The 27,500-nt window shown below is 54.7% G+C and overlaps 3 non-coding genes and 3 pseudogenes across 3 annotated transcripts; all 6 read right to left on the bottom strand.

Annotated features, from left to right (window-relative positions):
* Window positions 1-6,419: 6,419 nt before the first annotated feature.
* On the bottom strand, window positions 6,420-6,538 carry LOC125976378 (5S ribosomal RNA; annotated as a pseudogene).
* An 863-nt stretch (window positions 6,539-7,401) lies between these two features.
* Window positions 7,402-7,520, bottom strand: LOC125976554 (5S ribosomal RNA). Its single transcript, XR_007484427.1, has one exon. It is a non-coding gene; the product is annotated as a 5S ribosomal RNA (ribosomal RNA).
* Window positions 7,521-13,814: 6,294 nt separating this feature from the next.
* LOC125976376 (5S ribosomal RNA) lies at window positions 13,815-13,933 on the bottom strand (annotated as a pseudogene).
* An 863-nt stretch (window positions 13,934-14,796) lies between these two features.
* On the bottom strand, window positions 14,797-14,915 carry LOC125976553 (5S ribosomal RNA). Its single transcript, XR_007484426.1, has one exon. It is a non-coding gene; the product is annotated as a 5S ribosomal RNA (ribosomal RNA).
* A 7,427-nt stretch (window positions 14,916-22,342) lies between these two features.
* On the bottom strand, window positions 22,343-22,461 carry LOC125976375 (5S ribosomal RNA; annotated as a pseudogene).
* Window positions 22,462-23,333: 872 nt separating this feature from the next.
* Window positions 23,334-23,452, bottom strand: LOC125976552 (5S ribosomal RNA). Its single transcript, XR_007484425.1, has one exon. It is a non-coding gene; the product is annotated as a 5S ribosomal RNA (ribosomal RNA).
* Between the last annotated feature and the right edge of the window lie 4,048 nt (window positions 23,453-27,500).

Genomic DNA, 27,500 nt, shown 5'->3' with positions numbered 1-27,500 from the left:
CACCCTAACCCTCACCCTAACCCTCACCCTAACCCTCACCCTAACCCTAACCAAGAAAGTGGCGCTGGGAATGACAATCTCCTAAGGTAAGATTTTTCTGGTTGATAAATGTCAGATAAACGGCTGATACAAACACAGTCCTTTTGATAAAATAATATTAATTGCGTGGATATAATGGTTTAAAGGGTTTTCATCACAATTGGACTACAGGCAGACCTCCAATTATGCTGATAAACTTGGCCAGAAACTTAAATGAAATAATATAACATTGAGTTAAGTACAAACATACGTAATGATGGTTTAAATTCAATGAATCAATAAATTAAAAGAGACAAAGACTGACCTATTGATCTTTTCTGTCTGCGTTAAAGCTGGGCAGTTGACTTGACAAATAACTGTAATTTTAATTGACTAGGTAGACACACACCGGGGCTCGATCAACCCCGGCGGGGCCTCCCTTGGGCGAGGGTGTCTGGTGATAATGGCCGAAACACTCTGTGACCCCAAGGTCCACTACTGATGACGTGTCTACGAAATTCTGACGCTCAAATTACCCACAACAAAGACGACTTAATGGGATCCCTTCTAAAGAAAGCTGTTGGTTGAATATAAAAACAAGATATTAGGTCAAAAATACTTCAAAGTTAATAGACATAATATAATCCAAGGGTAGGACTTTAGGTTGCTTTCTTCTCTCACTTTTCACTATTTTTCCATCTTGCTGGCCGAAGACCTGGGTAGCGCCTCAGCTACTCGGGGGAGGTTCTGGTTGAGGTGCATTCTGACTTCGCCGTCCTTCGTACCCATTCCAGAATTTATGCGACTCCGGTACGGCGAGGTTTACTGAAGGAGACATGCGCCGGCCTGTGCCTTCCGCTGCCTTCTATCTAACCAACTGGGTCGGCGGACCCTTTGGGGAATGTGTAGCGAGATAACCTTATAAACCTAACTCGCCTGAGCCTATCGGACATCCCAGTATTCCCTGACCCAAATTGCCGAGTCGCATACTTTTCTTATTTTCCCAATTTCCTTTCTACATATGTTTCCTCTCCCCCACATCTCTCCTCCCCTTTTCTATCCTAGGGGGGGGAGGGATATAAGACCATGTGTCGGGTCAGAAAACTCGGGGTTTTGGTTGAGATGCAGTCACATTTCCCATTACCCATCCGTGGTCTCCTCTCTCTCTCTCTCTCTCTCTCTCTCTCTCTCTCTCTCTCTCTCTCTCTCTCGTTCTCTCGTTCTCTCTCTCTCCCTCTCTCTTGCTCTCTCGCTCTCTCTCTCTCTTTCTTTCTTTCTCTCTAACCCTAACCCTAACCTCTCTCTCTCTCTCTCTCGCTCTCTCTTGCTCTCTCGCTCTCTCGTTTTCTCTCTCGCTTTCTCTCTCTCCCTCTCGCGCTCTCTCTCTCTTTCTCTCTAACCCTAACCCTGACCCTAACCTCTCTCTCGCTCTCTCGTTTTCTCTCTCTTTTTTCTCTCTCTCCCTCTCTCTCTCTCGCTCTCTCTCTCTCTTTCTCTCTAACCCTAACCCTGACCCTGACCCTAACCCTAACCTCTCTCTCTCTCGCTCTCTCTCTCTCTCTCGCTCTCTCTCTTGCTCTCTCGTTCCCTCGTTTTTTTCTCTCTCTCTCTCTCGCTCTCTCTCTCTCTCTCTCTCTCTCTCTCTCTCTCTCTCTCTCTCGCTCTCTCGCTCTCTCGTTCTCTCTCTCTTTCTCTCTCCCTCTCTCGCTCTCTCGCGCTCTCTCTCTTTCTCTCTCTCTTTCTCTCTCCTTTTTTTTAATTTTGACCAAAATAAAAAAGAAAAGTCTAAACTTTAATCAGACTCTATTCTTAACTCGAACAAATTCTAAGGGAGTTTTCTTTCCAGACTAAAAGAGAAGATAGAGGACGGGAGAGTACACACGAGGGCGCCATAGACACATAAAATGGCTGTCTGGCAAACAGGGCTTAGTTGGATAGAATCACTAATTGGTTATTATTATCTTTTAAATGTAGAAATAAATAAGTGGGAATAACGCTAATAGATAGTATTAAATTGTTTTTTAACATTTTGTTTATTTTGATCGCTTTTGGGGTGGATATTGTAATGAATACGCTTGGGGACAGTTGGTTGCCATGGCAATGTAAGCGTCATCACGGATACTTCCGGCTTGGCTAACGTTTACTAGCCACTTGACGCGCACGGCTATTTCGTTTTAATTGCACAGTTTTATTATTGTGGTGGGCGAGTGGATTTACGGACAATAGTGACCGGGTAGTGCGAGTTAACAAAAGCAATCGAAATGTATTCTGTTATTATCACTGGGATGGGTAATTTTAATAATATTTTCGATTAACGGGGTCCACTACGACATTTTGCAGGGGTTATAGGTACTTCCGGGTTGCTAGTGCGAGGGCTTGTGGGTACTTCCGGGTTGCTAATGCTCATGACGTTGGCGCCGGTACGCCAAAAAAGAAAAGAGAAGAAGGAGGAAGAGCGATTTCGTCCTAAATATGCGATCTTATTAATGTTAGCAATTGAATTTACGGATAAATGGGACCGGTTAATGCATTTGAATAATACCAATGACCTTAATGGAAGTTTATTCGCTTTTTAACACTTTGTGGTATGAGTTTTGGAAAATATTTGTGGTACGGAAGCCGTTGGGATACTTGGCAAGGGCTTTGGGTACTTCCGGCTTGCTAATGCTAAATAGCCGCGATTTGCGTTAATCGATTTATTTCCAAATATGTTGTTGCGAATTAAATTTGCGGTTGCAGGGGAACAGTTAACACAATTAAACGACACAAATGGGTATTATCTAACTTTATTTAGTGCTTATCACATTGTTAGATAGGTTTAGGGACGGGATTGGTTGACGAGCCGCCGTGACACTTCGCAGAGGCTCATGGGAATTTGCCATTGACGGTGACACCGTGAACCAAGAAAGTGGCGCTGGGAATGACAAAGCACCGCGGAGGAGATCGCGGCGCCTCATTGGACTTCCAGCGGCCGGCGAGCTCGCGCACCCGCCCGGCACATCCGGGAGGCCGTGCGCACGAGCCAAGTGGCCGAAAATAGCCCCCGCCGAGCGGATCGGCTGTTTATAAGCACCGCGGAGGTGGTCGCGGCGCCTCATTCGACTTCCAGCGGCCGGCGAGCTCGCGCACCCGCCCGGCACATCCGGGAGGCCGTGCGCACGAGCCAAGTGGCCGAAAATAGCCCCCGCCGAGCGGATCGGCTGTTTATAAGCACCGCGGAGGTGGTCGGGCGCCTCATTCGACTTCCAGCGGCCGGCGAGCTCGCGCACCCGCCCGGCACATCCGGGAGGCCGTGCGCACGAGCCAAGTGGCCGAAAATAGCCCCCGCCGAGCGGATCGGCTGTTTATAAGCACCGCGGAGGTGGTCGCGGTGCCTCATTCGACTTCCAGCGGCCGGCGAGCTCGCGCACCCGCCCGGCACATCCGGGAGGCCGTGCGCACGAGCCAAGTGGCCGAAAATAGCCCCCGCCGAGCGGATCGGTTGTTTATAAGCACCGCGGAGGTGGTCGCGGCGCCTCATTCGACTTCCAGCGGCCGGCGAGCTCGCGCACCCGCCCGGCACATCCGAGAGGCCGTGCGCACGAGCCAAGTGGCCGAAAATAGCCCCCGCCGAGCGGATCGGCTGTTTATAAGCACCGCGGAGGTGGTCGCGGCGCCTCATTCGACTTCCAACGGCCGGCGAGCTCGCGCACCCGCCCGGCACATCCGGGAGGCCGTGCGCACGAGCCAAGTGGCCGAAAATAGCCCCCGCCGAGCGGATCGGCTGTTTATAAGCACCGCGGAGGTGGTCGCGGCGCCTCATTCGACTTCCAGCGGCCGGCGAGCTCGCGCACCCGCCCGGCACATCCGGGAGGCCGTGCGCACGAGCCAAGTGGCCGAAAATAGCCCCCGCCGAGCGGATCGGCTGTTTATAAGCACCGCGGAGGTGGTCGCGGCGCCTCATTCGACTTCCAGCGGCCGGCGAGCTCGCGCACCCGCCCGGCACATCCGGGAGGCCGTGCGCACGAGTCAAGTGGCCGAAAATAGCCCCCGCCGAGCGGATTGGCTGTTTATAAGCACCGCGGAGGTGGTCGCGGCGCCTCATTCGACTTCCAGCGGCCGGCGAGCTCGCGCACCCGCCCGGCACATCCGGGAGGCCGTGCGCACGAGCCAAGTGGCCGAAAATAGCCCCCGCCGAGCGGATCGGCTGTTTATAAGCACCGCGGAGGTGGTCGCGGCGCCTCATTCGACTTCCGGCGGGCGGCGAGCTCGCGCACCCGCCCGGCACATCCGGGAGGCCGTGCGCACGAGCCAAGTGGCCGAAAATAGCCCCCGCCGAGCGGATCGGCTGTTTATAAGCACCGCGGAGGTGGTCGCGGCGCCTCATTCGACTTCCAGCGGCCGGCGAGCCCGCGCACCCGCCCGGCACATCCGGGAGGCCGTGCGCACGAGCCAAGTGGCCGAAAATAGCCCCCGCCGAGCAGATCGGCTGTTTATAAGCACCGCGGAGGTGGTCGCGGCGCCTCATTCGGCTTCCAGCGGCCGGCGAGCTCGCGCACCCGCCCGGCACATCCGGGAGGCCGTGCGCACGAGCCAAGTGGCCGAAAATAGCCCCCGCCGAGCGGATCGGCTGTTTATAAGCACCGCGGAGGTGGTCGCGGCGCCTCATTCGACTTCCAGCGGCCGGCGAGCCCGCGCACCCGCCCGGCACATCCGGGAGGCCGTGCGCACGAGCCAAGTGGCCGAAAATAGCCCCCGCCGAGCGGATCGGCTGTTTATAAGCACCGCGGAGGTGGCCGCGGCGCCTCATTCGACTTCCAGCGGCCGGCGAGCTCGCGCACCCGCCCGGCACATCCGGGAGGCCGTGCGCACGAGCCAAGTGGCCGAAAATAGCCCCCGCCGAGCGGATCGGCTGTTTATAAGCACCGCGGAGGTGGTCGCGGCGCCTCATTCGACTTCCAGCGGCCGGCGAGCTCGCGCACCCGCCCGGCACATCCGGGAGGCCGTGCGCACGAGCCAAGTGGCCGAAAATAGCCCCCGCCGAGCGGATCGGCTGTTTATAAGCACCGCGGAGGTGGTCGCGGCGCCTCATTCGACTTCCAGCGGCCGGCGAGCTCGCGCACCCGCCCGGCACATCCGGGAGGCCGTGCGCACGAGCCAAGTGGCCGAAAATAGCCCCCGCCGAGCGGATCGGCTGTTTATAAGCACCGCGGAGGTGGTCGCGGCGCCTCATTCGACTTCCAGCGGCCGGCGAGCTCGCGCACCCGCCCGGCACATCCGGGAGGCCGTGCGCACGAGCCAAGTGGCCGAAAATAGCCCCCGCCGAGCGGATCGGCTGTTTATAAGCACCGCGGAGGTGGTCGCGGCGCCTCATTCGACTTCCAGCGGCCGGCGAGCTCGCGCACCCGCCCGGCACATCCGGGAGGCCGTGCGCACGAGCCAAGTGGCCGAAAATAGCCCCCGCCGAGCGGATCGGCTGTTTATAAGCACCGCGGAGGTGGTCGCGGCGCCTCATTCGACTTCCAGCGGCCGGCGAGCTCGCGCACCCGCCCGGCACATCCGGGAGGCCGTGCGCACGAGCCAAGTGGCCGAAAATAGCCCCCGCCGAGCGGATCGGCTGTTTATAAGCACCGCGGAGGTGGTCGCGGCGCCTCATTCGACTTCCAGCGGGCCGCGCACTCGCGCACGCCGCCCGGTTCAAATTTTCTAAGTGCAACGCACAATGAGATGCATGAGAAACGGCCTTGGTTACCATCACATTTGAAGCAATGAATACGAAGTTAAATTTTATGACTCGGTGTATAAGTCGAGGTCGATTTTTTTCGGTCGATTTTGGATCGAAAAAGGTCGACCAATACACCGGCAAAAACGGTATATATACTTATTATAAATGTAGTATTTATTTATATTGATTTATTGTTTATTTATATATATAAAGGCAGGTCCGCAAAAATATTTCTGACGCGTAGCCGGTCCGTGGCGCAAGAAAGGTTGGGGACCACTAGTCTAAAAGAATCTGGCCGTAACTGGAATAGGGTTCTACGCGAATGCCCAACGGAAAAGTGAAGTGCACAAAACCTGCATTTGGCTGTATCAAAATAAATGTGATGAAAAAGGTAAAAACACTACATGGAAGCGCAATGTGTTGTGCTGGGTTCTTTTACAAGTAAAGACTGCTGCTTTGAGTTCACAGGGAGCCATGCTCTTTATTCACTGTACATAGTCTGTCCTCTAGCGGTAAAAACGTGAACTGGAATGCTATGGCTGTCGCCACACAATGTAGGTTTTAAACTCGTGTTGTAGTTTCAGTGTCGGAGTTCAAACTAGGCTTGCAGTTTCCGAATGCCATTCGTGATGGGTGCTGTAAAAAGTTCTTGGCTTAAACGATTGAAGTGCACATAAGAAAAAAAAAAAAAAAAAAAAGCTTACGGTAACTGGTATTCCCAGGCGGTCTCCCATCCAAGTACTAACCAGGCCCGACCCTGCTTAGCCTCCGAGATCGGACGAGAGCGGGCGCTCTCAGGGTAGTATTGCCGTAAGCCGTGAAACCGCTCAGAATTTTTCATTTTATAGACACAATCGCCCCTGAAACCATGCCAAGCAGCGGCGGGACTTGATGGCTGTGGTAAAAGTTTCCTTTCACAATTGACGTGGGAAAAAAAAAGGCTTTCAGCACCTGGTATTCCCGGACGGTCACCCTTCCCTTTTGGTTTTTTTGGGGTTTTTTTACAACCAGGGCCGAAACAGGCTTTCTTCCAAGGCTTTTGGTGTTTTCTGGAAACATGGCTATCATGAAAAGTTATTGACAGCTTTTTATGCGGTAGCACGAATTTGCCGTTGCGACCTGCATTTTGCTGAATCAAAATAAATGCCTTGAAAAGTTTAAAAACACTTCATGGAAGTCACTTCACTGGTTTCTTTTATATCAAACAAATTGTTTTAGGTTATTCACCTGACATGTTTCGGCGGTTTCTTCCGCCTTCATCAGAGTGTCACAGATGTGATGGTGACGCGTCTTTATCAGCTGATGGATCAACATGTCAGGTGAATAACCTAAAACAATTTGTTGTATATAAAAGAAACCAGTGAAGTGATTAAATAAGGAAAAACAAAATGAACTTAGTACAATTACTTCATGGAAGTGTTGTGTTGGGTTCTTTTACAAGTCAAGCCTGCTGCTTTGAGTTCACAGGGAGCCATGCTCACTGTACATAGTCTGCTCTCTAGCGGTAAAAAATTTAACTACAATGCTGTGGATGTCACCACATAATATAGCTTTCAAACTCGTGTTATAGTTTCAATGTCGGAGTTTAAATTAGGCTTGCTGTTTCCGGATGCCATTCGTGATGGGTGTTGTAAAAAATAGCTTCTTAAACGATTGAAGTGCACATAAGAAAAAGAAAAAGCTTACAGCATCTGGTATTCCCAGGCAGTCTCCCATCCAAGTACTAACCAGGCCCGACCCTGCTTAGCTTCCGAGATCGGACGAGATCGGGCGTTCTCAGGGTAGTATGGCCGTAAGCCGTGAGGTGACCCAACATTTTGCAATTTATAGACACAATCGCCCCTGAAACTAGCGAGCGAGCCAATGAAGCCTTCAAAACTGCTTCGGCACATGGAGACCAAGCATCCTGCATTAAAAGACAAACCTTAACCACTTCGGGTTTCATTGTCTCCGATTACGCCTGGATGGGACCGGCTCGTTTCTGAGAAACAAGCTCGGTGCTCCCAATAATTCAACGTAATGGTGACTTTTATTTTTATGTGGTTTATATTTGTTTTTATGCCAGTCGTATCATTTTATTTAATCGTATTTACCGTATTTGCCGGTGTACAGGTCGACTCGGTGTATAAGTCGACCCCCTAAAATTCGACGGAAATTTACGATTTTATGATATATCCTTTGTATAAGTCGAGCTCAATTGTTGCATTATATTAAACTTCAAAATTCAATATGCGAAATTTAGTGACGAAATGTGTTCAAATTCTGGGAGGCCGTGCGCATGCTGCTGTTTATAAGCACCGCGGAGGAGATCGCGGCCGGCGAGCTCGCGCACGCCGCCCGGCACCAACGGGAGGCCGGAAATAGCTCCAAGCCGAGCGGATCGGCACTTTATAAGCACCGCGGAGGAGATCGCGGCGCCTCATTGGACTTCCAGCCGCCGGCGAGCTCGCGCACCATTCTGACTTCGCCGTCCTTCGTACCCATTCCAGAATTTATGCGACTCCGGTACGGCGAGGTTTACTGAAGGAGACATGCGCCGGCCTGTGCCTTCCGCTGCCTTCTATCTAACCAACTGGGTCGGCGGACCCTTTGGGGAATGTGTAGCGAGATAACCTTATAAACCTAACTCGCCTGAGCCTATCGGACATCCCAGTATTCCCTGACCCAAATTACCGAGTCGCATACTTTTCTTATTTTCCCAATTTCCTTTCTACATATGTTTCCTCTCCCCCACATCTCTCCTCCCCTTTTCTATCCTAGGGGGGGGAGGGATATAAGACCATGTGTCGGGTCAGAAAACTCGGGGTTTTGGTTGAGATGCAGTCACATTTCCCATTACCCATCCGTGGTCTCCCTCTCTCTCTCTCTCTCTCTCTCTCTCTCTCTCTCTCTCTCGTTCTCTCGTTCTCTCTCTCTCCCTCTCTCTTGCTCTCTCGCTCTCTCTCTCTCTTTCTTTCTTTCTCTCTAACCCTAACCCTAACCTCTCTCTCTCTCTCTCTCGCTCTCGCTCTCTCTTGCTCTCTCGCTCTCTCGTTTTCTCTCTCGCTTTCTCTCTCTCCCTCTCGCGCTCTCTCTCTCTTTCTCTCTAACCCTAACCCTGACCCTAACCTCTCTCTCGCTCTCTCGTTTTCTCTCTCTTTTTTCTCTCTCTCCCTCTCTCTCTCTCGCTCTCTCTCTCTCTTTCTCTCTAACCCTAACCCTGACCCTGACCCTAACCCTAACCTCTCTCTCTCTCGCTCTCTCTCTCTCTCTCGCTCTCTCTCTTGCTCTCTCGTTCCCTCGTTTTTTTCTCTCTCTCTCTCTCGCTCTCTCTCTCTCTCTCTCTCTCTCTCTCTCTCTCTCTCTCTCTCGCTCTCTCGCTCTCTCGTTCTCTCTCTCTTTCTCTCTCCCTCTCTCGCTCTCTCGCGCTCTCTCTCTTTCTCTCTCTCTTTCTCTCTCCTTTTTTTTAATTTTGACCAAAATAAAAAAGAAAAGTCTAAACTTTAATCAGACTCTATTCTTAACTCGAACAAATTCTAAGGGAGTTTTCTTTCCAGACTAAAAGAGAAGATAGAGGACGGGAGAGTACACACGAGGGCGCCATAGACACATAAAATGGCTGTCTGGCAAACAGGGCTTAGTTGGATAGAATCACTAATTGGTTATTATTATCTTTTAAATGTAGAAATAAATAAGTGGGAATAACGCTAATAGATAGTATTAAATTGTTTTTTAACATTTTGTTTATTTTGATCGCTTTTGGGGTGGATATTGTAATGAATACGCTTGGGGACAGTTGGTTGCCATGGCAATGTAAGCGTCATCACGGATACTTCCGGCTTGGCTAACGTTTACTAGCCACTTGACGCGCACGGCTATTTCGTTTTAATTGCACAGTTTTATTATTGTGGTGGGCGAGTGGATTTACGGACAATAGTGACCGGGTAGTGCGAGTTAACAAAAGCAATCGAAATGTATTCTGTTATTATCACTGGGATGGGTAATTTTAATAATATTTTCGATTAACGGGGTCCACTACGACATTTTGCAGGGGTTATAGGTACTTCCGGGTTGCTAGTGCGAGGGCTTGTGGGTACTTCCGGGTTGCTAATGCTCATGACGTTGGCGCCGGTACGCCAAAAAAGAAAAGAGAAGAAGGAGGAAGAGCGATTTCGTCCTAAATATGCGATCTTATTAATGTTAGCAATTGAATTTACGGATAAATGGGACCGGTTAATGCATTTGAATAATACCAATGACCTTAATGGAAGTTTATTCGCTTTTTAACACTTTGTGGTATGAGTTTTGGAAAATATTTGTGGTACGGAAGCCGTTGGGATACTTGGCAAGGGCTTTGGGTACTTCCGGCTTGCTAATGCTAAATAGCCGCGATTTGCGTTAATCGATTTATTTCCAAATATGTTGTTGCGAATTAAATTTGCGGTTGCAGGGGAACAGTTAACACAATTAAACGACACAAATGGGTATTATCTAACTTTATTTAGTGCTTATCACATTGTTAGATAGGTTTAGGGACGGGATTGGTTGACGAGCCGCCGTGACACTTCGCAGAGGCTCATGGGAATTTGCCATTGACGGTGACACCGTGAACCAAGAAAGTGGCGCTGGGAATGACAAAGCACCGCGGAGGAGATCGCGGCGCCTCATTGGACTTCCAGCGGCCGGCGAGCTCGCGCACCCGCCCGGCACATCCGGGAGGCCGTGCGCACGAGCCAAGTGGCCGAAAATAGCCCCCGCCGAGCGGATCGGCTGTTTATAAGCACCGCGGAGGTGGTCGCGGCGCCTCATTCGACTTCCAGCGGCCGGCGAGCTCGCGCACCCGCCCGGCACATCCGGGAGGCCGTGCGCACGAGCCAAGTGGCCGAAAATAGCCCCCGCCGAGCGGATCGGCTGTTTATAAGCACCGCGGAGGTGGTCGGGCGCCTCATTCGACTTCCAGCGGCCGGCGAGCTCGCGCACCCGCCCGGCACATCCGGGAGGCCGTGCGCACGAGCCAAGTGGCCGAAAATAGCCCCCGCCGAGCGGATCGGCTGTTTATAAGCACCGCGGAGGTGGTCGCGGTGCCTCATTCGACTTCCAGCGGCCGGCGAGCTCGCGCACCCGCCCGGCACATCCGGGAGGCCGTGCGCACGAGCCAAGTGGCCGAAAATAGCCCCCGCCGAGCGGATCGGTTGTTTATAAGCACCGCGGAGGTGGTCGCGGCGCCTCATTCGACTTCCAGCGGCCGGCGAGCTCGCGCACCCGCCCGGCACATCCGAGAGGCCGTGCGCACGAGCCAAGTGGCCGAAAATAGCCCCCGCCGAGCGGATCGGCTGTTTATAAGCACCGCGGAGGTGGTCGCGGCGCCTCATTCGACTTCCAACGGCCGGCGAGCTCGCGCACCCGCCCGGCACATCCGGGAGGCCGTGCGCACGAGCCAAGTGGCCGAAAATAGCCCCCGCCGAGCGGATCGGCTGTTTATAAGCACCGCGGAGGTGGTCGCGGCGCCTCATTCGACTTCCAGCGGCCGGCGAGCTCGCGCACCCGCCCGGCACATCCGGGAGGCCGTGCGCACGAGCCAAGTGGCCGAAAATAGCCCCCGCCGAGCGGATCGGCTGTTTATAAGCACCGCGGAGGTGGTCGCGGCGCCTCATTCGACTTCCAGCGGCCGGCGAGCTCGCGCACCCGCCCGGCACATCCGGGAGGCCGTGCGCACGAGTCAAGTGGCCGAAAATAGCCCCCGCCGAGCGGATTGGCTGTTTATAAGCACCGCGGAGGTGGTCGCGGCGCCTCATTCGACTTCCAGCGGCCGGCGAGCTCGCGCACCCGCCCGGCACATCCGGGAGGCCGTGCGCACGAGCCAAGTGGCCGAAAATAGCCCCCGCCGAGCGGATCGGCTGTTTATAAGCACCGCGGAGGTGGTCGCGGCGCCTCATTCGACTTCCGGCGGGCGGCGAGCTCGCGCACCCGCCCGGCACATCCGGGAGGCCGTGCGCACGAGCCAAGTGGCCGAAAATAGCCCCCGCCGAGCGGATCGGCTGTTTATAAGCACCGCGGAGGTGGTCGCGGCGCCTCATTCGACTTCCAGCGGCCGGCGAGCCCGCGCACCCGCCCGGCACATCCGGGAGGCCGTGCGCACGAGCCAAGTGGCCGAAAATAGCCCCCGCCGAGCAGATCGGCTGTTTATAAGCACCGCGGAGGTGGTCGCGGCGCCTCATTCGGCTTCCAGCGGCCGGCGAGCTCGCGCACCCGCCCGGCACATCCGGGAGGCCGTGCGCACGAGCCAAGTGGCCGAAAATAGCCCCCGCCGAGCGGATCGGCTGTTTATAAGCACCGCGGAGGTGGTCGCGGCGCCTCATTCGACTTCCAGCGGCCGGCGAGCCCGCGCACCCGCCCGGCACATCCGGGAGGCCGTGCGCACGAGCCAAGTGGCCGAAAATAGCCCCCGCCGAGCGGATCGGCTGTTTATAAGCACCGCGGAGGTGGCCGCGGCGCCTCATTCGACTTCCAGCGGCCGGCGAGCTCGCGCACCCGCCCGGCACATCCGGGAGGCCGTGCGCACGAGCCAAGTGGCCGAAAATAGCCCCCGCCGAGCGGATCGGCTGTTTATAAGCACCGCGGAGGTGGTCGCGGCGCCTCATTCGACTTCCAGCGGCCGGCGAGCTCGCGCACCCGCCCGGCACATCCGGGAGGCCGTGCGCACGAGCCAAGTGGCCGAAAATAGCCCCCGCCGAGCGGATCGGCTGTTTATAAGCACCGCGGAGGTGGTCGCGGCGCCTCATTCGACTTCCAGCGGCCGGCGAGCTCGCGCACCCGCCCGGCACATCCGGGAGGCCGTGCGCACGAGCCAAGTGGCCGAAAATAGCCCCCGCCGAGCGGATCGGCTGTTTATAAGCACCGCGGAGGTGGTCGCGGCGCCTCATTCGACTTCCAGCGGCCGGCGAGCTCGCGCACCCGCCCGGCACATCCGGGAGGCCGTGCGCACGAGCCAAGTGGCCGAAAATAGCCCCCGCCGAGCGGATCGGCTGTTTATAAGCACCGCGGAGGTGGTCGCGGCGCCTCATTCGACTTCCAGCGGCCGGCGAGCTCGCGCACCCGCCCGGCACATCCGGGAGGCCGTGCGCACGAGCCAAGTGGCCGAAAATAGCCCCCGCCGAGCGGATCGGCTGTTTATAAGCACCGCGGAGGTGGTCGCGGCGCCTCATTCGACTTCCAGCGGCCGGCGAGCTCGCGCACCCGCCCGGCACATCCGGGAGGCCGTGCGCACGAGCCAAGTGGCCGAAAATAGCCCCCGCCGAGCGGATCGGCTGTTTATAAGCACCGCGGAGGTGGTCGCGGCGCCTCATTCGACTTCCAGCGGGCCGCGCACTCGCGCACGCCGCCCGGTTCAAATTTTCTAAGTGCAACGCACAATGAGATGCATGAGAAACGGCCTTGGTTACCATCACATTTGAAGCAATGAATACGAAGTTAAATTTTATGACTCGGTGTATAAGTCGAGGTCGATTTTTTTCGGTCGATTTTGGATCGAAAAAGGTCGACCAATACACCGGCAAAAACGGTATATATACTTATTATAAATGTAGTATTTATTTATATTGATTTATTGTTTATTTATATATATAAAGGCAGGTCCGCAAAAATATTTCTGACGCGTAGCCGGTCCGTGGCGCAAGAAAGGTTGGGGACCACTAGTCTAAAAGAATCTGGCCGTAACTGGAATAGGGTTCTACGCGAATGCCCAACGGAAAAGTGAAGTGCACAAAACCTGCATTTGGCTGTATCAAAATAAATGTGATGAAAAAGGTAAAAACACTACATGGAAGCGCAATGTGTTGTGCTGGGTTCTTTTACAAGTAAAGACTGCTGCTTTGAGTTCACAGGGAGCCATGCTCTTTATTCACTGTACATAGTCTGTCCTCTAGCGGTAAAAACGTGAACTGGAATGCTATGGCTGTCGCCACACAATGTAGGTTTTAAACTCGTGTTGTAGTTTCAGTGTCGGAGTTCAAACTAGGCTTGCAGTTTCCGAATGCCATTCGTGATGGGTGCTGTAAAAAGTTCTTGGCTTAAACGATTGAAGTGCACATAAGAAAAAAAAAAAAAAAAAAAAAGCTTACGGTAACTGGTATTCCCAGGCGGTCTCCCATCCAAGTACTAACCAGGCCCGACCCTGCTTAGCCTCCGAGATCGGACGAGAGCGGGCGCTCTCAGGGTAGTATTGCCGTAAGCCGTGAAACCGCTCAGAATTTTTCATTTTATAGACACAATCGCCCCTGAAACCATGCCAAGCAGCGGCGGGACTTGATGGCTGTGGTAAAAGTTTCCTTTCACAATTGACGTGGGAAAAAAAAAGGCTTTCAGCACCTGGTATTCCCGGACGGTCACCCTTCCCTTTTGGTTTTTTTGGGGTTTTTTTACAACCAGGGCCGAAACAGGCTTTCTTCCAAGGCTTTTGGTGTTTTCTGGAAACATGGCTATCATGAAAAGTTATTGACAGCTTTTTATGCGGTAGCACGAATTTGCCGTTGCGACCTGCATTTTGCTGAATCAAAATAAATGCCTTGAAAAGTTTAAAAACACTTCATGGAAGTCACTTCACTGGTTTCTTTTATATCAAACAAATTGTTTTAGGTTATTCACCTGACATGTTTCGGCGGTTTCTTCCGCCTTCATCAGAGTGTCACAGATGTGATGGTGACGCGTCTTTATCAGCTGATGGATCAACATGTCAGGTGAATAACCTAAAACAATTTGTTGTATATAAAAGAAACCAGTGAAGTGATTAAATAAGGAAAAACAAAATGAACTTAGTACAATTACTTCATGGAAGTGTTGTGTTGGGTTCTTTTACAAGTCAAGCCTGCTGCTTTGAGTTCACAGGGAGCCATGCTCACTGTACATAGTCTGCTCTCTAGCGGTAAAAAATTTAACTACAATGCTGTGGATGTCACCACATAATATAGCTTTCAAACTCGTGTTATAGTTTCAATGTCGGAGTTTAAATTAGGCTTGCTGTTTCCGGATGCCATTCGTGATGGGTGTTGTAAAAAATAGCTTCTTAAACGATTGAAGTGCACATAAGAAAAAGAAAAAGCTTACAGCATCTGGTATTCCCAGGCAGTCTCCCATCCAAGTACTAACCAGGCCCGACCCTGCTTAGCTTCCGAGATCGGACGAGATCGGGCGTTCTCAGGGTAGTATGGCCGTAAGCCGTGAGGTGACCCAACATTTTGCAATTTATAGACACAATCGCCCCTGAAACTAGCGAGCGAGCCAATGAAGCCTTCAAAACTGCTTCGGCACATGGAGACCAAGCATCCTGCATTAAAAGACAAACCTTAACCACTTCGGGTTTCATTGTCTCCGATTACGCCTGGATGGGACCGGCTCGTTTCTGAGAAACAAGCTCGGTGCTCCCAATAATTCAACGTAATGGTGACTTTTATTTTTATGTGGTTTATATTTGTTTTTATGCCAGTCGTATCATTTTATTTAATCGTATTTACCGTATTTGCCGGTGTACAGGTCGACTCGGTGTATAAGTCGACCCCCTAAAATTCGACGGAAATTTACGATTTTATGATATATCCTTTGTATAAGTCGAGCTCAATTGTTGCATTATATTAAACTTCAAAATTCAATATGCGAAATTTAGTGACGAAATGTGTTCAAATTCTGGGAGGCCGTGCGCATGCTGCTGTTTATAAGCACCGCGGAGGAGATCGCGGCCGGCGAGCTCGCGCACGCCGCCCGGCACCAACGGGAGGCCGGAAATAGCTCCAAGCCGAGCGGATCGGCACTTTATAAGCACCGCGGAGGAGATCGCGGCGCCTCATTGGACTTCCAGCCGCCGGCGAGCTCGCGCACCATTCTGACTTCGCCGTCCTTCGTACCCATTCCAGAATTTATGCGACTCCGGTACGGCGAGGTTTACTGAAGGAGACATGCGCCGGCCTGTGCCTTCCGCTGCCTTCTATCTAACCAACTGGGTCGGCGGACCCTTTGGGGAATGTGTAGCGAGATAACCTTATAAACCTAACTCGCCTGAGCCTATCGGACATCCCAGTATTCCCTGACCCAAATTACCGAGTCGCATACTTTTCTTATTTTCCCAATTTCCTTTCTACATATGTTTCCTCTCCCCCACATCTCTCCTCCCCTTTTCTATCCTAGGGGGGGGAGGGATATAAGACCATGTGTCGGGTCAGAAAACTCGGGGTTTTGGTTGAGATGCAGTCACATTTCCCATTACCCATCCGTGGTCTCCCTCTCTCTCTCTCTCTCTCTCTCTCTCTCTCTCTCTCTCTCGTTCTCTCGTTCTCTCTCTCTCCCTCTCTCTTGCTCTCTCGCTCTCTCTCTCTCTTTCTTTCTTTCTCTCTAACCCTAACCCTAACCTCTCTCTCTCTCTCTCTCGCTCTCGCTCTCTCTTGCTCTCTCGCTCTCTCGTTTTCTCTCTCGCTTTCTCTCTCTCCCTCTCGCGCTCTCTCTCTCTTTCTCTCTAACCCTAACCCTGACCCTAACCTCTCTCTCGCTCTCTCGTTTTCTCTCTCTTTTTTCTCTCTCTCCCTCTCTCTCTCTCGCTCTCTCTCTCTCTTTCTCTCTAACCCTAACCCTGACCCTGACCCTAACCCTAACCTCTCTCTCTCTCGCTCTCTCTCTCTCTCTCGCTCTCTCTCTTGCTCTCTCGTTCCCTCGTTTTTTTCTCTCTCTTTCTCTCTCTCTCGCTCTCTCTCTCTCTCTCTCTCTCTCTCTCTCTCTCTCTCTCTCTCTCTCTCTCGCTCTCTCGCTCTCTCGTTCTCTCTCTCTTTCTCTCTCCCTCTCTCGCTCTCTCGCGCTCTCTCTCTTTCTCTCTCTCTTTCTCTCTCCTTTTTTTTAATTTTGACCAAAATAAAAAAGAAAAGTCTAAACTTTAATCAGACTCTATTCTTAACTCGAACAAATTCTAAGGGAGTTTTCTTTCCAGACTAAAAGAGAAGATAGAGGACGGGAGAGTACACACGAGGGCGCCATAGACACATAAAATGGCTGTCTGGCAAACAGGGCTTAGTTGGATAGAATCACTAATTGGTTATTATTATCTTTTAAATGTAGAAATAAATAAGTGGGAATAACGCTAATAGATAGTATTAAATTGTTTTTTAACATTTTGTTTATTTTGATCGCTTTTGGGGTGGATATTGTAATGAATACGCTTGGGGACAGTTGGTTGCCATGGCAATGTAAGCGTCATCACGGATACTTCCGGCTTGGCTAACGTTTACTAGCCACTTGACGCGCACGGCTATTTCGTTTTAATTGCACAGTTTTATTATTGTGGTGGGCGAGTGGATTTACGGACAATAGTGACCGGGTAGTGCGAGTTAACAAAAGCAATCGAAATGTATTCTGTTATTATCACTGGGATGGGTAATTTTAATAATATTTTCGATTAACGGGGTCCACTACGACATTTTGCAGGGGTTATAGGTACTTCCGGGTTGCTAGTGCGAGGGCTTGTGGGTACTTCCGGGTTGCTAATGCTCATGACGTTGGCGCCGGTACGCCAAAAAAGAAAAGAGAAGAAGGAGGAAGAGCGATTTCGTCCTAAATATGCGATCTTATTAATGTTAGCAATTGAATTTACGGATAAATGGGACCGGTTAATGCATTTGAATAATACCAATGACCTTAATGGAAGTTTATTTATACCAGCTCAGTGGCCTAGTAGTAGAGTGTCCGCCCTGAGACTGGAAGGTTGTGGGTTCAAACCCCGGCCGGGTCATACCAAAGACTATAAAAATGGGACCCATTGCCTCCCTGCTTGGCACTCAGCATTAAGGGTTGGAATTGGGGGGTTAGATCACCAAATGATTCCCGAGCGCGGCACCGCTGCTGCTCACTGCTCCCCTCTCCCCCAGGGGATGGATCAAAATCACATGGGGATGGGTTAAATGCAGAGGACAAATTTCACCACACCCAGATGTGTGTGTGACGATGATCATTGGGACTTTTGGGACTTTATTCGCTTTTTAACACTTTGTGGTATGAGTTTTGGAAAATATTTGTGGTACGGAAGCCGTTGGGATACTTGGCAAGGGCTTTGGGTACTTCCGGCTTGCTAATGCTAAATAGCCGCGATTTGCGTTAATCGATTTATTTCCAAATATGTTGTTGCGAATTAAATTTGCGGTTGCAGGGGAACAGTTAACACAATTAAACGACACAAATGGGTATTATCTAACTTTATTTAGTGCTTATCACATTGTTAGATAGGTTTAGGGACGGGATTGGTTGACGAGCCGCCGTGACACTTCGCAGAGGCTCATGGGAATTTGCCATTGACGGTGACACCGTGAACCAAGAAAGTGGCGCTGGGAATGACAATCTCCTAAGGTAAGATTTTTCTGGTTGATAAATGTCAGATAAACGGCTGATACAAACACAGTCCTTTTGATAAAATAATATTAATTGCGTGGATATAATGGTTTAAAGGGTTTTCATCACAATTGGACTACAGGCAGACCTCCAATTATGCTGATAAACTTGGCCAGAAACTTAAATGAAATAATATAACATTGAGTTAAGTACAAACATACGTAATGATGGTTTAAATTCAATGAATCAATGAATTAAAAGAGACAAAGACTGACCTATTGATCTTTTCTGTCTGCGTTAAAGCTGGGCAGTTGACTTGACAAATAACTGTAATTTTAATTGACTAGGTAGACACACACCGGGGCTCGATCAACCCCGGCGGGGCCTCCCTTGGGCGAGGGTGTCTGGTGATAATGGCCGAAACACTCTGTGACCCCAAGGTCCACTACTGATGACGTGTCTACGAAATTCTGACGCTCAAATTACCCACAACAAAGACGACTTAATGGGATCCCTTCTCAAGAAAGCTGTTGGTTGAATATAAAAACAAGATATTAGGTCAAAAATACTTCAAAGTTAATAGACATAATATAATCCAAGGGTAGGACTTTAGGTTGCTTTCTTCTCTCACTTTTCACTATTTTTCCATCTTGCTGGCCGAAGACCTGGGTAGCGCCTCAGCTACTCGGGGGAGGTTCTGGTTGAGGTGCATTCTGACTTCGCCGTCCTTCGTACCCATTCCAGAATTTATGCGACTCCGGTACGGCGAGGTTTACTGAAGGAGACATGCGCCGGCCTGTGCCTTCCGCTGCCTTCTATCTAACCAACTGGGTCGGCGGACCCTTTGGGGAATGTGTAGCGAGATAACCTTATAAACCTAACCCTAACCCTAACCCTAACCCCTAACCCCTAACCCTAACCCTAACCCTAACCCTTACCCTTACCCTAACCCTAACCCTAACCCTAACCCTAACCCCCTAAAATTCGACGGAAATTTACGATTTTATGATATATCCTTTGTATAAGTCGAGCTCAATTGTTGCATTATATTAAACTTCAAAATTCAATATGCGAAATTTATTGACGAAATGTGTTCAAATTCTGGGAGGCCGTGCGCATGCTGCTGTTTATAAGCACCGCGGAGGAGATCGCGGCCGGCGAGCTCGCGCACGCCGCCCGGCACCAACGGGAGGCCGGAAATAGCTCCAAGCCGAGCGGATCGGCACTTTATAAGCACCGCGGAGGAGATCGCGGCGCCTCATTGGACTTCCAGCGGCCGGCGAGCTCGCGCACCCGCCCGGCACATCCGGGAGGCCGTGCGCACGAGCCAAGTGGCCGAAAATAGCCCCCGCCGAGCGGATCGGCTGTTTATAAGCACCGCGGAGGTGGTCGCGGCGCCTCATTCGACTTCCAGCGGCCGGCGAGCTCGCGCACCCGCCCGGCACATCCGGGAGGCCGTGCGCACGAGCCAAGTGGCCGAAAATAGCCCCCGCCGAGCGGATCGGCTGTTTATAAGCACCGCGGAGGTGGTCGGGCGCCTCATTCGACTTCCAGCGGCCGGCGAGCTCGCGCACCCGCCCGGCACATCCGGGAGGCCGTGCGCACGAGCCAAGTGGCCGAAAATAGCCCCCGCCGAGCGGATCGGCTGTTTATAAGCACCGCGGAGGTGGTCGCGGTGCCTCATTCGACTTCCAGCGGCCGGCGAGCTCGCGCACCCGCCCGGCACATCCGGGAGGCCGTGCGCACGAGCCAAGTGGCCGAAAATAGCCCCCGCCGAGCGGATCGGTTGTTTATAAGCACCGCGGAGGTGGTCGCGGCGCCTCATTCGACTTCCAGCGGCCGGCGAGCTCGCGCACCCGCCCGGCACATCCGAGAGGCCGTGCGCACGAGCCAAGTGGCCGAAAATAGCCCCCGCCGAGCGGATCGGCTGTTTATAAGCACCGCGGAGGTGGTCGCGGCGCCTCATTCGACTTCCAACGGCCGGCGAGCTCGCGCACCCGCCCGGCACATCCGGGAGGCCGTGCGCACGAGCCAAGTGGCCGAAAATAGCCCCCGCCGAGCGGATCGGCTGTTTATAAGCACCGCGGAGGTGGTCGCGGCGCCTCATTCGACTTCCAGCGGCCGGCGAGCTCGCGCACCCGCCCGGCACATCCGGGAGGCCGTGCGCACGAGCCAAGTGGCCGAAAATAGCCCCCGCCGAGCGGATCGGCTGTTTATAAGCACCGCGGAGGTGGTCGCGGCGCCTCATTCGACTTCCAGCGGCCGGCGAGCTCGCGCACCCGCCCGGCACATCCGGGAGGCCGTGCGCACGAGCCAAGTGGCCGAAAATAGCCCCCGCCGAGCGGATCGGCTGTTTATAAGCACCGCGGAGGTGGTCGCGGCGCCTCATTCGACTTCCAGCGGCCGGCGAGCTCGCGCACCCGCCCGGCACATCCGGGAGGCCGTGCGCACGAGTCAAGTGGCCGAAAATAGCCCCCGCCGAGCGGATTGGCTGTTTATAAGCACCGCGGAGGTGGTCGCGGCGCCTCATTCGACTTCCAGCGGCCGGCGAGCTCGCGCACCCGCCCGGCACATCCGGGAGGCCGTGCGCACGAGCCAAGTGGCCGAAAATAGCCCCCGCCGAGCGGATCGGCTGTTTATAAGCACCGCGGAGGTGGTCGCGGCGCCTCATTCGACTTCCGGCGGGCGGCGAGCTCGCGCACCCGCCCGGCACATCCGGGAGGCCGTGCGCACGAGCCAAGTGGCCGAAAATAGCCCCCGCCGAGCGGATCGGCTGTTTATAAGCACCGCGGAGGTGGTCGCGGCGCCTCATTCGACTTCCAGCGGCCGGCGAGCCCGCGCACCCGCCCGGCACATCCGGGAGGCCGTGCGCACGAGCCAAGTGGCCGAAAATAGCCCCCGCCGAGCAGATCGGCTGTTTATAAGCACCGCGGAGGTGGTCGCGGCGCCTCATTCGACTTCCAGCGGCCGGCGAGCTCGCGCACCCGCCCGGCACATCCGGGAGGCCGTGCGCACGAGCCAAGTGGCCGAAAATAGCCCCCGCCGAGCGGATCGGCTGTTTATAAGCACCGCGGAGGTGGCCGCGGCGCCTCATTCGACTTCCAGCGGCCGGCGAGCTCGCGCACCCGCCCGGCACATCCGGGAGGCCGTGCGCACGAGCCAAGTGGCCGAAAATAGCCCCCGCCGAGCGGATCGGCTGTTTATAAGCACCGCGGAGGTGGTCGCGGCGCCTCATTCGACTTCCAGCGGCCGGCGAGCTCGCGCACCCGCCCGGCACATCCGGGAGGCCGTGCGCACGAGCCAAGTGGCCGAAAATAGCCCCCGCCGAGCGGATCGGCTGTTTATAAGCACCGCGGAGGTGGTCGCGGCGCCTCATTCGACTTCCAGCGGCCGGCGAGCTCGCGCACCTGCCCGGCACATCCGGGAGGCCGTGCGCACGAGCCAAGTGGCCGAAAATAGCCCCCGCCGAGCGGATCGGCTGTTTATAAGCACCGCGGAGGTGGTCGCGGCGCCTCATTCGACTTCCAGCGGGCCGCGCACTCGCGCACGCCGCCCGGTTCAAATTTTCTAAGTGCAACGCACAATGAGATGCATGAGAAACGGCCTTGGTTACCATCACATTTGAAGCAATGAATACGAAGTTAAATTTTATGACTCGGTGTATAAGTCGAGGTCGATTTTTTTCGGTCGATTTTGGATCGAAAAAGGTCGACCAATACACCGGCAAAAACGGTATATATACTTATTATAAATGTAGTATTTATTTATATTGATTTATTGTTTATTTATATATATAAAGGCAGGTCCGCAAAAATATTTCTGACGCGTAGCCGGTCCGTGGCGCAAGAAAGGTTGGGGACCACTAGTCTAAAAGAATCTGGCCGTAACTGGAATAGGGTTCTACGCGAATGCCCAACGGAAAAGTGAAGTGCACAAAACCTGCATTTGGCTGTATCAAAATAAATGTGATGAAAAAGGTAAAAACACTACATGGAAGCGCAATGTGTTGTGCTGGGTTCTTTTACAAGTAAAGACTGCTGCTTTGAGTTCACAGGGAGCCATGCTTTTTATTCACTGTACATAGTCTGTCCTCTAGCGGTAAAAACGTGAACTGGAATGCTATGGCTGTCGCCACACAATGTAGGTTTTAAACTCGTGTTGTAGTTTCAGTGTCGGAGTTCAAACTAGGCTTGCAGTTTCCGAATGCCATTCGTGATGGGTGCTGTAAAAAGTTCTTGGCTTAAACGATTGAAGTGCACATAAGAAAAAAAAAAAAAAAAAAAAAGCTTACGGTAACTGGTATTCCCAGGCGGTCTCCCATCCAAGTACTAACCAGGCCCGACCCTGCTTAGCCTCCGAGATCGGACGAGAGCGGGCGCTCTCAGGGTAGTATTGCCGTAAGCCGTGAAACCGCTCAGAATTTTTCATTTTATAGACACAATCGCCCCTGAAACCATGCCAAGCAGCGGCGGGACTTGATGGCTGTGGTAAAAGTTTCCTTTCACAATTGACGTGGGAAAAAAAAAAAAAAAAAAGGCTTTCAGCACCTGGTATTCCCGGACGGTCACCCTTCCCTTTTGGTTTTTTTGGGGTTTTTTTACAACCAGGGCCGAAACAGGCTTTCTTCCAAGGCTTTTGGTGTTTTCTGGAAACATGGCTATCATGAAAAGTTATTGACAGCTTTTTATGCGGTAGCACGAATTTGCCGTTGCGACCTGCATTTTGCTGAATCAAAATAAATGCCTTGAAAAGTTTAAAAACACTTCATGGAAGTCACTTCACTGGTTTCTTTTATATCAAACAAATTGTTTTAGGTTATTCACCTGACATGTTTCGGCGGTTTCTTCCGCCTTCATCAGAGTGTCACAGATGTGATGGTGACGCGTCTTTATCAGCTGATGGATCAACATGTCAGGTGAATAACCTAAAACAATTTGTTGTATATAAAAGAAACCAGTGAAGTGATTAAATAAGGAAAAACAAAATGAACTTAGTACAATTACTTCATGGAAGTGTTGTGTTGGGTTCTTTTACAAGTCAAGCCTGCTGCTTTGAGTTCACAGGGAGCCATGCTCACTGTACATAGTCTGCTCTCTAGCGGTAAAAAATTTAACTACAATGCTGTGGATGTCACCACATAATATAGCTTTCAAACTCGTGTTATAGTTTCAATGTCGGAGTTTAAATTAGGCTTGCTGTTTCCGGATGCCATTCGTGATGGGTGTTGTAAAAAATAGCTTCTTAAACGATTGAAGTGCACATAAGAAAAAGAAAAAGCTTACAGCATCTGGTATTCCCAGGCAGTCTCCCATCCAAGTACTAACCAGGCCCGACCCTGCTTAGCTTCCGAGATCGGACGAGATCGGGCGTTCTCAGGGTAGTATGGCCGTAAGCCGTGAGGTGACCCAACATTTTGCAATTTATAGACACAATCGCCCCTGAAACTAGCGAGCGAGCCAATGAAGCCTTCAAAACTGCTTCGGCACATGGAGACCAAGCATCCTGCATTAAAAGACAAACCTTAACCACTTCGGGTTTCATTGTCTCCGATTACGCCTGGATGGGACCGGCTCGTTTCTGAGAAACAAGCTCGGTGCTCCCAATAATTCAACGTAATGGTGACTTTTATTTTTATGTGGTTTATATTTGTTTTTATGCCAGTCGTATCATTTTATTTAATCGTATTTACCGTATTTGCCGGTGTACAGGTCGACTCGGTGTATAAGTCGACCCCCTAAAATTCGACGGAAATTTACGATTTTATGATATATCCTTTGTATAAGTCGAGCTCAATTGTTGCATTATATTAAACTTCAAAATTCAATATGCGAAATTTAGTGACGAAATGTGTTCAAATTCTGGGAGGCCGTGCGCATGCTGCTGTTTATAAGCACCGCGGAGGAGATCGCGGCCGGCGAGCTCGCGCACGCCGCCCGGCACCAACGGGAGGCCGGAAATAGCTCCAAGCCGAGCGGATCGGCACTTTATAAGCACCGCGGAGGAGATCGCGGCGCCTCATTGGACTTCCAGCCGCCGGCGAGCTCGCGCACCCGCCCGGCACATCCGGGAGGCCGTGCGCACGAGCCAAGTGGACGAAAATAGCCCCCGCCGAGCGGATCGGCTGTTTATAAGCACCGCGGAGGTGGTCGCGGCGCCTCATTCGACTTCCAGCGGCCGGCGAGCTCGCGCACCCGCCCGGCACATCCGGGAGGCCGTGCGCACGAGCCAAGTGGCCGAAAATAGCCCCCGCCGAGCGGATCGGCTGTTTATAAGCACCGCGGAGGTGGTCGCAGCGCCTCATTCGACTTCCAGCGGCCGGCGAGCTCGCGCACCCGCCCGGCACATCCGGGAGGCCGTGCGCACGAGCCAAGTGGCCGAAAATAGCCCCCGCCGAGCGGATCGGCTGTTTATAAGCACCGCGGAGGTGGTCGCGGCGCCTCATTCGACTTCCAGCGGCCGGCGAGCTCGCGCACCCGCCCGGCACATCCGGGAGGCCGTGCGCACGAGCCAAGTGGCCGAAAATAGCCCCCGCCGAGCGGATCGGCTGTTTATAAGCACCGCGGAGGTGGTCGCGGCGCCTCATTCGACTTCCAGCGGCCGGCGAGCCTGCGCACCCGCCCGGCACATCCGGGAGGCCGTGCGCACGAGCCAAGTGGCCGAAAATAGCCCCCGCCGAGCGGATCGGCTGTTTATAAGCACCGCGGAGGTGGTCGCGGCGCCTCATTCGACTTCCAGCGGCCGGCGAGCTCGCGCACCCGCCCGGCACATCCGGGAGGCCGTGCGCACGAGCCAAGTGGCCGAAAATAGCCCCCGCCGAGCGGATCGGCTGTTTATAAGCACCGCGGAGGTGGTCGCGGCGCCTCATTCGACTTCCAGCGGCCGGCGAGCTCGCGCACCCTCCCGGCACATCCGGGAGGCCGTGCGCACGAGCCAAGTGGCCGAAAATAGCCCCCGCCGAGCGGATCGGCTGTTTATAAGCACCGCGGAGGTGGTCGCGGCGCCTCATTCGACTTCCAGCGGCCGGCGAGCCCGCGCACCCGCCCGGCACATCCGGGAGGCCGTGCGCACGAGCCAAGTGGCCGAAAATAGCCCCCGCCGAGCGGATCGGCTGTTTATAAGCACCGCGGAGGTGGCCGCGGCGCCTCATTCGACTTCCAGCGGCCGGCGAGCTCGCGCACCCGCCCGGCACATCCGGGAGGCCGTGCGCACGAGCCAAGTGGCCGAAAATAGCCCCCGCCGAGCGGATCGGCTGTTTATAAGCACCGCGGAGGTGGTCGCGGCGCCTCATTCGACTTCCAGCGGCCGGCGAGCTCGCGCACCCGCCCGGCACATCCGGGAGGCCGTGCGCACGAGCCAAGTGGACGAAAATAGCCCCCGCCGAGCGGATCGGCTGTTTGTAAGCACCGCGGAGGTGGTCGCGGCGCCTCATTCGACTTCCAGCGGCCGGCGAGCTCGCGCACCCGCCCGGCACATCCGGGAGGCCGTGCGCACGAGCCAAGTGGCCGAAAATAGCCCCCGCCGAGCGGATCGGCTGTTTATAAGCACCGCGGAGGTGGTCGCGGCGCCTCATTCGACTTCCAGCGGCCGGCGAGCTCGCGCACCCGCCCGGCACATCCGGGAGGCCGTGCGCACGAGCCAAGTGGCCGAAAATAGCCCCCGCCGAGCGGATCGGCTGTTTATAAGCACCGCGGAGGTGGTCGCGGCGCCTCATTCGACTTCCAGCGGCCGGCGAGCTCGCGCACCCGCCCGGCACATCCGGGAGGCCGTGCGCACGAGCCAAGTGGCCGAAAATAGCCCCCGCCGAGCGGATCGGCTGTTTATAAGCACCGCGGAGGTGGTCGCGGCGCCTCATTCGACTTCCAGCGGCCAGCGAGCTCGCGCACCCGCCCGGCACATCCGGGAGGCCGTGCGCACGAGCCAAGTGGCCGAAAATAGCCCCCGCCGAGCGGATCGGCTGTTTATAAGCACCGCGGAGGTGGTCGCGGCGCCTCATTCGACTTCCAGCGGCCGGCGAGCTCGCGCACCCGCCCGGCACATCCGGGAGGCCGTGCGCACGAGCCAAGTGGACGAAAATAGCCCCCGCCGAGCGGATCGGCTGTTTGTAAGCACCGCGGAGGTGGTCGCGGCGCCTCATTCGACTTCCAGCGGCCGGCGAGCTCGCGCACCCGCCCGGCACATCCGGGAGGCCGTGCGCACGAGCCAAGTGGCCGAAAATAGCCCCCGCCGAGCGGATCGGCTGTTTATAAGCACCGCGGAGGTGGTCGCGGCGCCTCATTCGACTTCCAGCGGCCGGCGAGCTCGCGCACCCGCCCGGCACATCCGGGAGGCCGTGCGCACGAGCCAAGTGGCCGAAAATAGCCCCCGCCGAGCGGATCGGCTGTTTATAAGCACCGCGGAGGTGGTCGCGGCGCCTCATTCGACTTCCAGCGGCCGGCGAGCTCGCGCACCCGCCCGGCACATCCGGGAGGCCGTGCGCACGAGCCAAGTGGCCGAAAATAGCCCCCGCCGAGCGGATCGGCTGTTTATAAGCACCGCGGAGGTGGTCGCGGCGCCTCATTCGACTTCCAGCGGCCAGCGAGCTCGCGCACCCGCCCGGCACATCCGGGAGGCCGTGCGCACGAGCCAAGTGGCCGAAAATAGCCCCCGCCGAGCGGATCGGCTGTTTATAAGCACCGCGGAGGTGGTCGCGGCGCCTCATTCGACTTCCAGCGGCCGGCGAGCTCGCGCACCCGCCCGGCACATCCGGGAGGCCGTGCGCACGAGCCAAGTGGCCGAAAATAGCCCCCGCCGAGCGGATCGGCTGTTTATAAGCACCGCGGAGGTGGTCGCGGCGCCTCATTCGACTTCCAGCGGCCGGCGAGCTCGCGCACCCGCCCGGCACATCCGGGAGGCCGTGCGCACGAGCCAAGTGGCCGAAAATAGCCCCCGCCGAGCGGATCGGCTGTTTATAAGCACCGCGGAGGTGGTCGCGGCGCCTCATTCGACTTCCAGCGGCCGGCGAGCTCGCGCACCCGCCCGGCACATCCGGGAGGCCGTGCGCACGAGCCAAGTGGCCGAAAATAGCCCCCGCCGAGCGGATCGGCTGTTTATAAGCACCGCGGAGGTGGTCGCGGCGCCTCATTCGACTTCCAGCGGCCGGCGAGCTCGCGCACCCGCCCGGCACATCCGGGAGGCCGTGCGCACGAGCCAAGTGGCCGAAAATAGCCCCCGCCGAGCGGATCGGCTGTTTATAAGCACCGCGGAGGTGGTCGCGGCGCCTCATTCGACTTCCAGCGGCCGGCGAGCTCGCGCACCCGCCCGGCACATCCGGGAGGCCGTGCGCACGAGCCAAGTGGCCGAAAATAGCCCCCGCCGAGCGGATCGGTTGTTTATAAGCACCGCGGAGGTGGTCGCGGCGCCTCATTCGACTTCCAGCGGCCGGCGAGCTCGCGCACCCGCCCGG

This window comes from Syngnathus scovelli, chromosome 10 (genome assembly GCF_024217435.2).
Source record: "Syngnathus scovelli strain Florida chromosome 10, RoL_Ssco_1.2, whole genome shotgun sequence".
Taxonomy (NCBI): Eukaryota; Metazoa; Chordata; class Actinopteri; order Syngnathiformes; family Syngnathidae; genus Syngnathus; species Syngnathus scovelli.
This window is presented reverse-complemented; position numbering and strand designations above follow the sequence as displayed.